Raw genomic sequence first — 12,997 nt, 5'->3', positions numbered from 1 at the left:
TCTTTTTTATTTAATTCCGATGCGATTTCTGTGTGTAATCATCAATGTGAAGGTCCAAGGAATACATTGAACCTGCAGTGGCGTATCGGCGACTAATACGGGTCACAGAGGAACCGATCAAAACACAGACTCTAAGAAGTCTCACTCTGCTTGTACTTAAGGCGTCATTGTGCCCTTTGTTTTAATTCCGATGTAATGTCAGTGTTTCATCGTCAATGTGTATTTCCAAGGAATACATTGAACCTGCAGTGGTGTATCGGAAACTAATACTGGTCTCACAGGGAATGCTCAAAGCACCGACAGTAAGAAGAGTCTCTATTCTTGTACTTACGGCGGCATTGTGCCCTTTGTATTTAATTCCGATGCCATCTCTGTGTTTCATCGTCGATGTGTATCTCCAAGGAATACATTTAACCTGAAGTGGTGTACCGAATACTAATACTGGTCTAACAGGGAACGCTCAAAGCACCGACTGTAAGAAGAGTCACTATTCTTGTACTTAAGGCGGCATTGCGGCTTTTTGTATTTAATTCCGATGCGATTTCTGTGTTTCATCGTCAATGTGAAGGTCCAAGGAATACATTGAACCTGCAGTGGTGTATCGGAAACTAATACTGGTCTCACAGGGAATGCTCAAAGCACCGACTGTAAGTAGAGTCTGTATTCTTGTACTTAAGGCGGCATTGTGCCTTTTGTATTTAATTCCGATGTGATTTCTGTGTTTCATCGTCAATGTGAAAGTCCAAGGAATACATTGAACCTGCAGTGGTGTATCGGAAACTAATACTGGTCCCACAGGGAATGCTCAAAGCACCGACTGTAAGACGAGTGTCTATTCTTGTACTTAAGGCGGCAATGTGCCCTTTGTATTTAATTCCGATGCCATTTCTGTGTTTCATCATCGAAGTGAAAGTCCAAGGAATACACTGAATCTGCAGTGGTGTATCGGAAACTAATACTGGTCTCACAGGGAATGCTCAAAGCACCGACTATAAGAAGGGTCTCTATTCTTGTACTTAAGGCGGAATTGTGCCTTTTGTATTTAATTCCGATGCGATTTCTGTGTGTAATCGTCAATGTGAAGGTCTAAGGAATACATTGAACCTGCAGTGGCGTATCGGATACTAATACGAGTCGCACAGGAAAGGATCAAATCACAGACTCTAAGAAGTCTCACTCTGCTTGTACTTAAGGCGTCATTGTGCCCTTTGTATTTAATTCCGATGTAATTTCAGTGTTTCATCGTCAATGCGTATTTCCAAGGAATACATTGAACCAGCAGTGGTGTATCGGAAACTAATACTGGTCTCACAGTGAATGCTCAAAGCACCGATAGTAAGAAGAGCCTCTATCCTTGTACTTAAGGCGGCATTGTTCCTTTTGTATTTAATTCCGATGTAATTTCAGTGTTTCATCGTCAATGTGTATGTCCAAGGAATACATTGATTCTGCAGTGGTGTATCGGATACAATTACTGGTCTCACAGGGAATGCTCAAAGCACAGACTGTAAGTAGAGTCTGTATTCTCGTACTTAAGGCGGCATTGTGTCTTTTGTATTTAATTCCGATGCGATTTCTGTGTTTCATCGTCAATGTGAAGGTCCAAGGAATACATTGTTCCTGCAGTGGTGTATCGGAAACTAATACTGGTCTTACAGGGAATGCTCATAGCACCGACTGTATGAAGAGTATCTATTCTTGAACTTAAGGCGGCATTGTGCCTTTTGTATTTAATTCCGATGCGATTTCGGTGTATTATCGTCAATGTGAAGGTCCAAGGAATACATTGAACCTGCAGTAGTGTATCGGAAACTAATACTGGTCTCACAGGGAATGCTCAAAGCACCGACTGTAAGAATAGTCTCTATTCTTGTACTTATGGCGGCATTGGGCCGTTTGTATTTAATTCCGATGCGATTTCTGTCTTTCATCGTCAATGTGAAGGTCCAAGGAATACATTGATCCTGCAGTGGTGGATCGGAAACTAATACTGGTCTCACAGGGAATGCTCAAAGCACCGACTGTAAGAAGAGTGTCTATTCTTGTACTTAAGGCGGCATTATGCCCTTTGTATCTATTTCCGATGCCATTTCTGTGTTGCATCGTCGATGTGAAATTCCAAGGAATACACTGAACCTGCAGTGGTGTATCGGAAACGAATACTGGTCTCACAGGGAATGCTCAAAGCACCGACAGTAAGAAGAGTCTCTATTCTTGTACTTAAGGCGGCATTGTTCTTTTGTATTTAATTCCGATGTAATTTCAGTGTTTCATCGTCAATGTGTATGTCCATGGAATTCATTGAATCTGCAGTGGTGTATCGGATACTAATACTGGTCTCACCGGGAATGCACAATGCACAGACTGTAAGAAGAGTCTCTATTCTTGTACTTAAAGCGGCATTGTGCCTTTTGTATTTAATTCCAATGCGATTTCTGTGTTTCATCGTCAATGCGATGGTCCAAGGAATACATTGAACCTGCAGTGGTGTATCGGAAACTAATACTGGTCTCACAGGGAATGCTCAAAGCACCGACTGTAAGTAGAGTCTGTATTCTTGTACTTAAGGCGGCATTGTGCCTTTTGTATTTATTCCATTGCGATTTCTGTGTTTCATCGTCAATGTGAAGGTCCAAGGAATACATTGGACCTGCAGTGGTGTATCGGAAACTAATACTCGTCTCACAGGGAATGCTCAAAGCACCGACTGTAAGAAGAGTCTCTATTCTTGTACTTAAGGCGGCACTGGGCCTTTTGTATTTAACTCCGATGCGATTTCTGTCCTTCATCGTCAATGTGTAGGTCCAAGGAATACATTGAACCTGCTGTGGTGTATCGGAAACTAATACTGGTCTCACAGGGAATGCTCAAAGCACCGACTGTAAGAAGAGTGTCTATTCTTGTCCGTAAGGCGGCATTGTGCCCTTTGTATTTAATTCCGATGCCATTTCTGTGTTTCATCGTCGATGTGAAAGTCCAAGGAATACACTGAACCTGCAGTGGTGTATCGGAAACTAATACTGGTTTCACAGGGAATGCTCAAAGCACAGACTGTAAGAAGATTCTCTATTCTTGTACTTAAGGCGGCATTGTGCCTTTCGTATTTAATTCCGATGCTATTTCTGTGTATAATCGTCAATGTGAAGGTCCAAGGAATACATTGAACCCGCAGTGGTGTATCGGAAACTAATACTGGTCTCACATTGAATGCTCAAAGCACCGACTGTAAGAAGAGTCTCTATTCTTGTACTTATGGCGGCATTGGGCCTATTGTATTTAATTCCGATGCGATTTCTGTGTTTCATCGTCAATGTGAAGGTCCGAGGAATACATTGAACCTGCAGTGGTGTTCCGGAAACTGATACTGGTCTCACAGGGAATGCTGAAAGCACCGACTGTAAGTAGACTCTGTATTCTTGTACTTAAGGCGCCATTGTTCCTTTTGTATTTAATTCCGATGCGATTTCTGTGTATAATCGTCAATGTGAAGGTCCAAGGAACACATTGAACCTGCAGTGGTGTATCGGAAACTAATACTGGTCTCACAGCGAATGCTCAAAGATCCGACTGTAAGAAGAGTCTCTATTCTTGTACTTATGGCGGCATTGGGCCTATTGTATTTAATTCCGATGCGATTTCTGTGTTTCATCGTCAATGTGAAGGTCCGAGGAATACATTGAACCTGCAGTGGTGTTCCGGAAACTGATACTGGTCTCACAGGGAATGCTGAAAGCACCGACTGTAAGTAGAGTCTGTATTCTTGTACTTAAGGCGCCATTGTGCCTTTTGTATTTAATTCCGATGCGATTTCTGTGTATAATCGTCAATGTGAAGGTCCAAGGAACACATTGAACCTGCAGTGGTGTATCGGAAACTAATACTGGTCTCACAGCGAATGCTCAAAGCACCGACTGTAAGAAGAGTCTCTATTCTTGTACTTATGGCGGCATTGGGCCTATTGTATTTAATTCCGATGCGATTTCTGTGTTTCATCGTCAATGTGAAGGTCCGAGGAATGCATTGAACCTGCAGTGGTGTATCGGAAACTAATACTGGTCTCACAGGGAATTCTCAAAGCACCGACTGTAAGTAGAGTCTGTATTCTTGTACTTAAGGCGGCATTGTGTCATTTCTATTTAATTCCGATGCGATTTGTGTGTTTCATCGTCAATGTGTAGCTCCAAGGAATACATTCAATCTGCAGTGGTGTATCGGAAACAAATACTGGTCTCACAAGGAATGCTCAAAGCACCGACTGTAAGAAGAGTCTCTATTCTTGTACTTATGGCGGCATTGGGCCTATTGTATTTAATTCCGATGCGATTTCTGTGTTTCATCGTCAATGTGAAGGTCCGAGGAATACATTGAACCTGCAGTGGTATATCGGAAACTAATACTGGTCTCACAGGGAATTCTCAAAGCACCGACTGTATGTAGAGTCTGTATTCTTGTAATTAAGGCGGCATTGTGCATTTTGTATTTAATTCCGATGCGATTTGTGTGTTTCATCGTCAATGTGAAGCTCGAAGGAATACATTCAACCTGCAGTGGAGTATCGGAAACTAATACTGGTCTCACAAGGAATGCTCAAAGCACCGACAGTAAGAAGAGACTCTTTTGTTGTACTTAAGGCGGCATTGTGCCTTTTGTATTTAATTCCTATGCGATTTATGTGTATAATCGTCAATGTGAAGTTCCACGTAATACATTGAAACTGCAGTGGTGTATCGGAAACTAATACTGGTCTCACAGGGAATGCTCAAAGCACCGACTCTAAGAAGAGTTTCTATTCTTGAATTTAAGGAGGCATTGTGGCTTTTGCATTTAATTGCGATGTAATATCAGTGTTTCATCGTCAATGTGTATGTCCAAGGAATACATTGAACCTGCAGTGATGTATCGGAAACTAATACTGGTCTCGCAGGGAATGCACAAAGCACCGACGGTAAGCAGAGTCTCTATTCTTGTACTTAAGGCGGCATTGTTCCTTTTGTATTTAATTCCGATGTAATTTCAGTGTTTCATCGTAAATGAGTATGTCAAGGAATACATTGAATCTGCAGTGGTGTATCGGATACTAAAACTGGTCTCACAGGGAATAGAGAAAGCACAGACCGTAAGAATAGTCTCTATTCTAGTACTTAAGGCAGCATTTTGCCTTTTGTATTTAATTCCAATGCGATATCTGTGTTTCATCGTCAATGCGATGGTCCAAGGAATACATTGGACCTGCAGTGGTGTATCGGAAAGTAATACTGGTCTCACAGGGAATGCTGAAAACACCGACTGTAAGTAGAGCCTGTATTCTTGTACTTAAGGCGGCATTGTGCCTTTTGTATTTATTCCGATGCGATTTCTGTGTTTCATCGTCAATGTGAAGGTCCAAGGAATACATTGGACCTGCAGTGGTGTTTCGGAAACTAATACTGGTCTCACAGGGAATGCTCAAAGCACCGACTGTAAGATGAGTCTCTATTTTTGTACTTAAGGCGGCATTGTGCCTTTTGTATTTAATTCCGATGCGATTTCTGTGTTTAATCGTCAATGTGAAGGTCCACAGAATACATGGAACCTGCAGTGGTGTATCGGAAACTAATACTGGTTTCACAGGGATTGCTCAAAGCAACGACTGTAGAAGAGTCTCTATTCTTGTACTTGAAGCGGCACTGGGTCTTTTGTATTTAATTCCGATGCGATTTCTGTCTTTCATCGTCAATGTGAAGGTTCAAGGAATACATTGAACCTGCAGTGTTGTATCGCAAACTAATACTGGTCTCACAGGGAATGCTCAAAGGACCGACTGTATGAAGAGTGTCTATACTTGTACTTTAGGCGGCATTGTGCCCTTTGTATTTAATTCCGATGCCATTTCTGTGTTTCATCGTCGATGTGAAAGTCCAAGGAATACACTGAACCTGCAGTGGTGTATCGGCAACTAATGCTGGTCTCACAGGGAATGCTCAAAGCCCCGACTGTAAGAAGAATCTCTATTCTTGTACTTAAGGCGGCATTGTGCCTTTTGTGTTTAATTCCGATGCTATTTCTGTGTATAATCGTCAATGTGAAGGTCCAAGGAATACATTGAACCTGCAGTGGTGTATCGGAGACTAATACTGGTCTCACAGGGAATGCTCAAAGCACCGACTGTAAGAAGAGTCTCTATTCTTGTACTTAAGGCGGCATTGGGCGTTTTGTATTTAATTCCGATGCGATTTCTGTGTTTCATCGTCAATGTGAAGGTCCGAGGAATACATTGAACCTGCAGTGGTGTATCGGAAACTAATACTGGTCTCAAAGGGAATGCTAAAAGCACCGACTGTAAGTAGAGTCTGTATTCTTGTACTTAAGGCGGCATTGTGAATTTTGTATTTAATTCCGATGCGATTTCTGTGTTTCATCGTCAATGTGAAGCTCCAAGGAATACATTGAACCAGCAGTGTTGTATCGGAAACTAATACTGGTGTCACAGGTTAGGATCAAAGCACAGACTCTAAGAAGTCTCACTCTTCTTGCACTTAATCCGTCATTGTGCCATTTGTATTAGTTCCGATGTTATTTCAGTGTTTCATCGTCAGTGTGTATCTTCAAGGAATACATTGAACCAGCAGTGGTGTATCGGAAACTAATACTGGTCTCACAGGGAATACTCGACGCACCGCCTGTGAGAAGAGTCTCTATTCTTGTACTTAAGGTGGCATTGTGCCTTTGGTATTTAATTCGGATTGCGATTTCTGTGTTTCATCGTCAATGTGAATGTCTAAGGAATACATTTAACCTGCAGTTGTGTATCGGAAATTAATACCGGAGACACAGGGAATGCTCAAAGCTCAGACTGTAAGAAGAGTCTCTATTGTTGTACTTAGGACGACATTGTGCCTTTTGAATTTAATTCCGATGCGATTTCTGTGTTTCATCGTCAATGTGAAGGTCCAAGGAATACTTTGGACCTTCAGTGGTGTATCGGAAACTAATACTGGTCTCACAGGAAATCCTCAAAACACCGACAGTAAGAAGAGTCTCTATTCTTGTACTTTAGGCGACATTGTTCCTTTTGTATTTAATTCCGATGTAATTTCAGTGTTTCATCGTCATTGTGTATGTCCAAGGAATACATTGAACATGCAGTGGTGTATCGGATACTAATACTGGTCTCACAGGGAATGCTCAAAGCACCGACTGTAAGAGGAGTCTCTATTCTTGTACTTAAGGCGGCATTGTGCCTTTGGTATTTAATTCCGATGCGATTTCAGTGTTTCATCGTCAATGTGAATGTCTAAGGAATACATTGAACCTGCAGTGGTGTATCGGAAACTAATACTGGTCTCACAGGGAATGCTCAAAGCACCGACTGGATGTAGAGTCTGAATTCTTATACTTAAGGCGGCATTCTGCCTTTTGTATTTAATTCCAATGCGATTTCTGTGTTTCATCGTCAATGTGATGGTCCAAGTAATACATTGAACCTGCAGTGGTGTATCGGAAACTAATACTGGTCTCACAGGGAATGCTCAAAGCACCGACTGTAAGAAAAGTGTCTATTCTTGTACTTAAGGCAGCATTGTGCCCTTTGTATTTAATTCCGATGCCATTTCTGTGTTTCATCGTCGATGTGTATGTCCTAGGAGTACATTGAACATGAAGTGGTATACCGGATACTAATACTGGTCTCACAGGGAATGCTCAAAGCACCGAATGCAAGAAGAGTCTCTATTCTTGTACTTAAGGCGACATTGTGCCTTTTTTGATTTAATTCCGATGCGATTTCTGTGTGTAATCGTCAATGTGAAGGTCCAAGGAATACATCGAACCGGCAGTGGCGTATCGGAAACTAATACGGGTCGCACAGGAAAGGATCAAAACACAGACTCTAAGAAGTCTCACTCTTCTTGCTCTTATTTCGGCATTGGGTCTTTTGTATTTAATTCCAATGTAATTTCAGTTTTTCATCGTCAATGTGTATGTCCAAGGAATACTTTGAATCTGCAGTGGTGTATCGGAAACTAATACTGGTCTCACACGGAATGCTGAAAGCACAGGCTGTAAGAAGTGTCTCTATTCTTGTACTTAAGGCGGCATTGTGCCTTTTGTGTTTCATTCAATTGCGATTTCTGTGTTTCAACGTCAATGTGACGTTCCGAGGAATACATTGAACCTGCAGTGGTGTATCGGAAGCTAATACTGGTCTCACAGGGAATGCTCAAATCACCGACTGTAAGTAGAGTCTGTATTCTTGTACTTAAGGTGGTATTGTGCCTTTTGTCTTTAATTCCGATGCGATTTCTGTGCTTCATTGTCAATGTGAAGGTCCAAGGAATACATTGAACCAGTAGTGGTGTATCGGAAACTAATACTGGTCTCACAGGGAATGCTCAAGGCACCGACTGTAAGAACAGTGTCTATTCTTGTACTTAAGGCGGCATTGTGCCCTTTGTATTTAACTCCGATGCCATATCTGTGTTTCATCGTCGATGTGAAAGTCCAAGGAATACACTGAACCTGCAGTGGTGTATGGGAAACTAATACTGGTCTCACAGGGAATGCTCAAAGCACCGACTGTAAGAAGAGTCTCTATTCTTGTACTTAAGGCAGCATTGTGCCTTTGGTATATAATTCCGATGCGATTTCAGTGTTTCATCGTCAATGTGAATGTCTAAGGAATACATTGAACCTGCAGTGGTGTATCGGAAATTAATACTGGTCTCTCAGGGAATGCTCAAAGCACCGACTGTAAGAAGAGTCTCTATTCATGTACTTAAGGCGGCATTGATCTCCTTGTATTTAATTCCGATGTGATTTCTGTGTTTAATCGTCAATGTGAAGGACCAAGGAATACATTGAACCTGCAGTGGTGTATCGGAAACTAATACTGGTCTCACAGGGAATGCTCAAAGCACCGACTGAAAGAAGACTCTCTGTTCTTGAACTTAAGGCGGCACTGTGCCTTTGGTATTTAATTCCGATGCGATTTCTGTGTTTCATCGTCAATTTGAAGGTCCTAGGAATACATTTAACCTGCAGTGGCGAATCGAAAACTAATACGGGTCGCACAGGAAAGGATCAAAGCACAGATTCCAAGAAGTCTCACTGTTCTTGTACTTAAGGTGGCATTGTGCCCTTTGTATTTAATTCCGATGTAATTTCAGTGTTTCATCGTCAATGTGTATGTCCAAGGAATACATTGAACCTGCAGTGGAGTATCGGAAACTAATACTAGTCTCACAGGGAATGCTCAAACACCGTCTGTAAGAAGAGTGTCTATTCTTGTACTTAAGGCGGCATTGTGCCTTTAGTATTTAATTCCGATGCGATTTCTGTGTTTCATCGTCAATGTGAAGGTCCAAGGAATACATTGAACCTGCAGTGGTGTATCGGAAACTAATACTGGTCGCACAGGGAATGCTCAAAGCACCGACAGTAAGAAGAGTGTCTATTCTTGTACTTAAGGCGGCATTGTGCCCTTTGTATTTAATTCCGATGCTATTTCTGTGTTTCATAGTCGATGTGTATGTCCTAGGAATACATTGAACCTGAAGTGGTGTACCGGATACTAATACTGGTCTCACAGGGAATGCTCAAAGCACCGAGTGCAAGAAGAGTCTCTATTCTTGTACTTAAGGCGACATTGTGCCTTTTTGTATTTAATTCCGATGCGATTTCTGTGTGTAATCGTCAATGTGAAGGTCCAAGGAAGACATCGAACCTGCAGTGTCGTATCGGAAACTAATACGGGTCGCACAGGAAAGGATCAAAACACAGACTCTAAGAAGTCTCACTCTTCTTGCTCTTAAGGCGGCATTGGGCCATTTGTATTTAATTCCGATGTAATTTCAGTTTTTCATCGTCAATGAGTATGTCCAAGGAATACATTGAATCTGCAGTGGTGTATCGGATACTAATACTGGTCTCACAGGGAATGCTGAAAGCACAGACTGTAAGAAGAGTCTCTATTCTTGTACTTAAGGCGGAATTGTGCCTTTGTGTTTAATTCCAATGCGATTTCTGTGTTTCATAGTCAATGTGAAGTTCCAAGGAATACATTGAACCTGCAGTGGTGTATCGGAAACTAATACTGGTCTCACAGGGAATGCTCAAATCACCGACTGTAAGTAGAGTCTGTATTCTTGTACTTAAGGCGGCATTGTGCCTTATGTATTTAATTCCGATGGGATTTCTGTGCTTCATTGTCAATGTGATGGTCCAAGGAATACATTGATCCAGCAGTGGTGTATCGGAAACTAATACTGGTCTCACAGGGAATGCTAAAAGCACCGACTGTAAGAAGAGTGTCTATTCTTGTACTTAAGGCGGCATTGTGCCCTTTGTATTTAATTCCGATGCCATTTCTGTGTTTCATCGTCGATGTGAAAGTCCAAGGAATACACTGAACCTGCAGTGGTGTATCGGAAACTAATACTGGTCTCACAGGGAATACTCAAAGCACCGACTGTCAGAAGAGTCTCTATTCTTGTACTTAAGGCGGCATTGTGCCTTTTGTATTTAATTCCGATGCGATTTCTGTGTATAATCGTCAATGTGATGTCCAAAGAATACACTGAACCTGCAGTGGTGTATCGGAAACTAATACTGGTCTCACAGGGAATGCTCAAAGCACCGACTGTAAGAAGAGTCTCTATTCTTGAACTTAAAGAGGCATTCTGTCTTTGGTATTTAATTCCGATGCGATTTATGTGTTTCTTCGTCAATGTGAAGGTCCAAGGAATACATTGATACTGCAGTGGTATATCGGAAACCAATACTGGTCTCACAGGAAAGGATCAAAGCACAGACTCTAAGAACTCTTACTCTGCTTGTACTTGAGGTGTCATAGTGCCCTTTGTATTTAATTCCGATGTAGTTTCAGTTTTTCATCGTCAATGTGTATGTCCAAGGAATACATTGAACCTGCAGTATTGTATCGGAAAATAATACTGGTCTCACAGGGAATGCTCAAAACACCGACAGTAAGAAGGGTATCTATTCTTGTACTAAAGGCGATATTGTTCCTTTTGTATATAATTCCGATGTAATTTCAGTGTTTCATCGTCAATGCGTATTTCCAAGGAATACATTGAACCAGCAGTGGTGTATCGGAAACTAATACTGGTCTCACAGGGAATGCTCAAATCACCGACTATAAGAAGAGTCTCTATTCTTGTACTAAAGGCGGAATTGTGCCTCTTGTATTTAATTCCGATGCGATTTCTGTGTGTAATCGTCAATGTGAAGGTCCAAGGAATACATTGAACCTGCAGTGGCGTATCGGAAACTAATACGAGTCGCACAGGAAAGGATTAAATCACAGACTCTAAGAAGTCTCACTCTGCTTGTACTTAAGGCGTCATTGTGCCCTTTGTATTTAATTCCGATGTAATTTCAGTGTTTCATCGTCAATGCGTATTTCCAAGGAATACATTGAACCAGCAGTGGTGTATCGGAAACTAATACTGGTCTCACAGGGAATGCTCAAAGCACCGATAGTAAGAAGAGTCTCTATCCTTGTACTTAAGGCGGCATTGTTCCTTTTGTATTTAATTCCGATGTAATTTCAGTGTTTCATCGTCAATGTGTATGTCCAAGGAATACATTGATTCTGCAGTGGTGTATCGGATACTATTACTGGTCTCACAGGGAATGCTCAAAGCACAGACTGTAAGTAGGGTCTGTATTCTCGTACTTAAGGCGGCATTGTGTCTTTTGTATTTAATTCCGATGCGATTTCTGTGTTTCATCGACAATGTGAAGGTCCAAGGAATACATTGAACCTGCAATGGTGTATCGGAAACTAATACTGGTCTTACAGGGAATGCTCAAAGCACCGACTGTATGAAGAGTATCTATTCTTGAACTTAAGGCGGCATTGTGCCTTTTGTATTTAATTCCGATGCGATTTCGGTGTATTATCGTCAATGTGAAGGTCCAAGGAATACATTGAACCTGCAGTAGTGTATCGGAAACTAATACTGGTCTCACAGGGAATGCTCAAAGCACCGACTGTAAGAATAGTCTCTATTCTTGTACTTTTGGCGGCATTGGGCCGTTTGTATTTAATTCCGATGCGATTTCTGTCTTTCATCGTCAATGTGAAGGTACAAGGAATACATTGAACCTGCAGTGGTGTATCGGAAACTAATACTGGTCTCACAGGGAATGCTCAAAGCACCGACTGTAAGAAGAGTGTCTATTCTTGTACTTAAGGCGGCATTGTGCCCTTTGTATTTAATTCCGATGCCATTTCTGTGTTTCATCGTCGATGTGAAAGTCGAAGGAATACACTGAACCTGCAGTGGTGTATCGGAAACTAATACTGGTCTCACAGGGAATGCTCAAAGCACCGACTGTAAGTAGAGTCTGTATTCTTGTACTTAATGCGGCATTGTGACTTTTGTATTTAATTCCGATGCGATTTCTGTGTTTAATCGTCAATGTGAAGGTCCAAGGAATACATTGAACCTGCAGTGGTGTATCGGAAACTAATACTGGTCTCACAGGGAATGCTCAAAGCAGCGGCTGTAAGAAGAGTGTCTATTCTTGTACTTAAGGCGGCATTATGCCCTTTGTATTTATTTCCGATGCCATTTCTGTGTTGCATCGTCGATGTGAAATTCCAAGGAATACACTGAACCTGCAGTGGTGTATCGGAAACGAATACTGGTCTCACAGGGAATGCTCAAAGCACCGACAGTAAGAAGAGTCTCTATTCTTGTACTTAAGGCGGCATTGTTCCTTTTGTATTTAATTCCTATGTAATTTCAGTGTTTCATCGTCAATGTGTATGTCCATGGAATTCATTGAATCTGCAGTGGTGTATCGGATACTAATACTGGTCTCACCGGGAATGCACAAAGCACAGACTGTAAGAAGAGTCTCTATTCTTGTACTTAACGCGGCATTGTGCCTTTTGTATTTAATTCCAATGCGATTTCTGTGTTTCATCGTCAATGCGATGGTCCAAGGAATACATTGAACCTGCAGTGGTGTATCGGAAACTAATACTGGT

The sequence above is a fragment of the Schistocerca serialis genome, chromosome 3 (assembly GCF_023864345.2).
Source record: "Schistocerca serialis cubense isolate TAMUIC-IGC-003099 chromosome 3, iqSchSeri2.2, whole genome shotgun sequence".
Taxonomy (NCBI): domain Eukaryota; kingdom Metazoa; phylum Arthropoda; class Insecta; order Orthoptera; family Acrididae; genus Schistocerca; species Schistocerca serialis.
Note: the sequence above shows the minus strand (reverse complement) of the source record.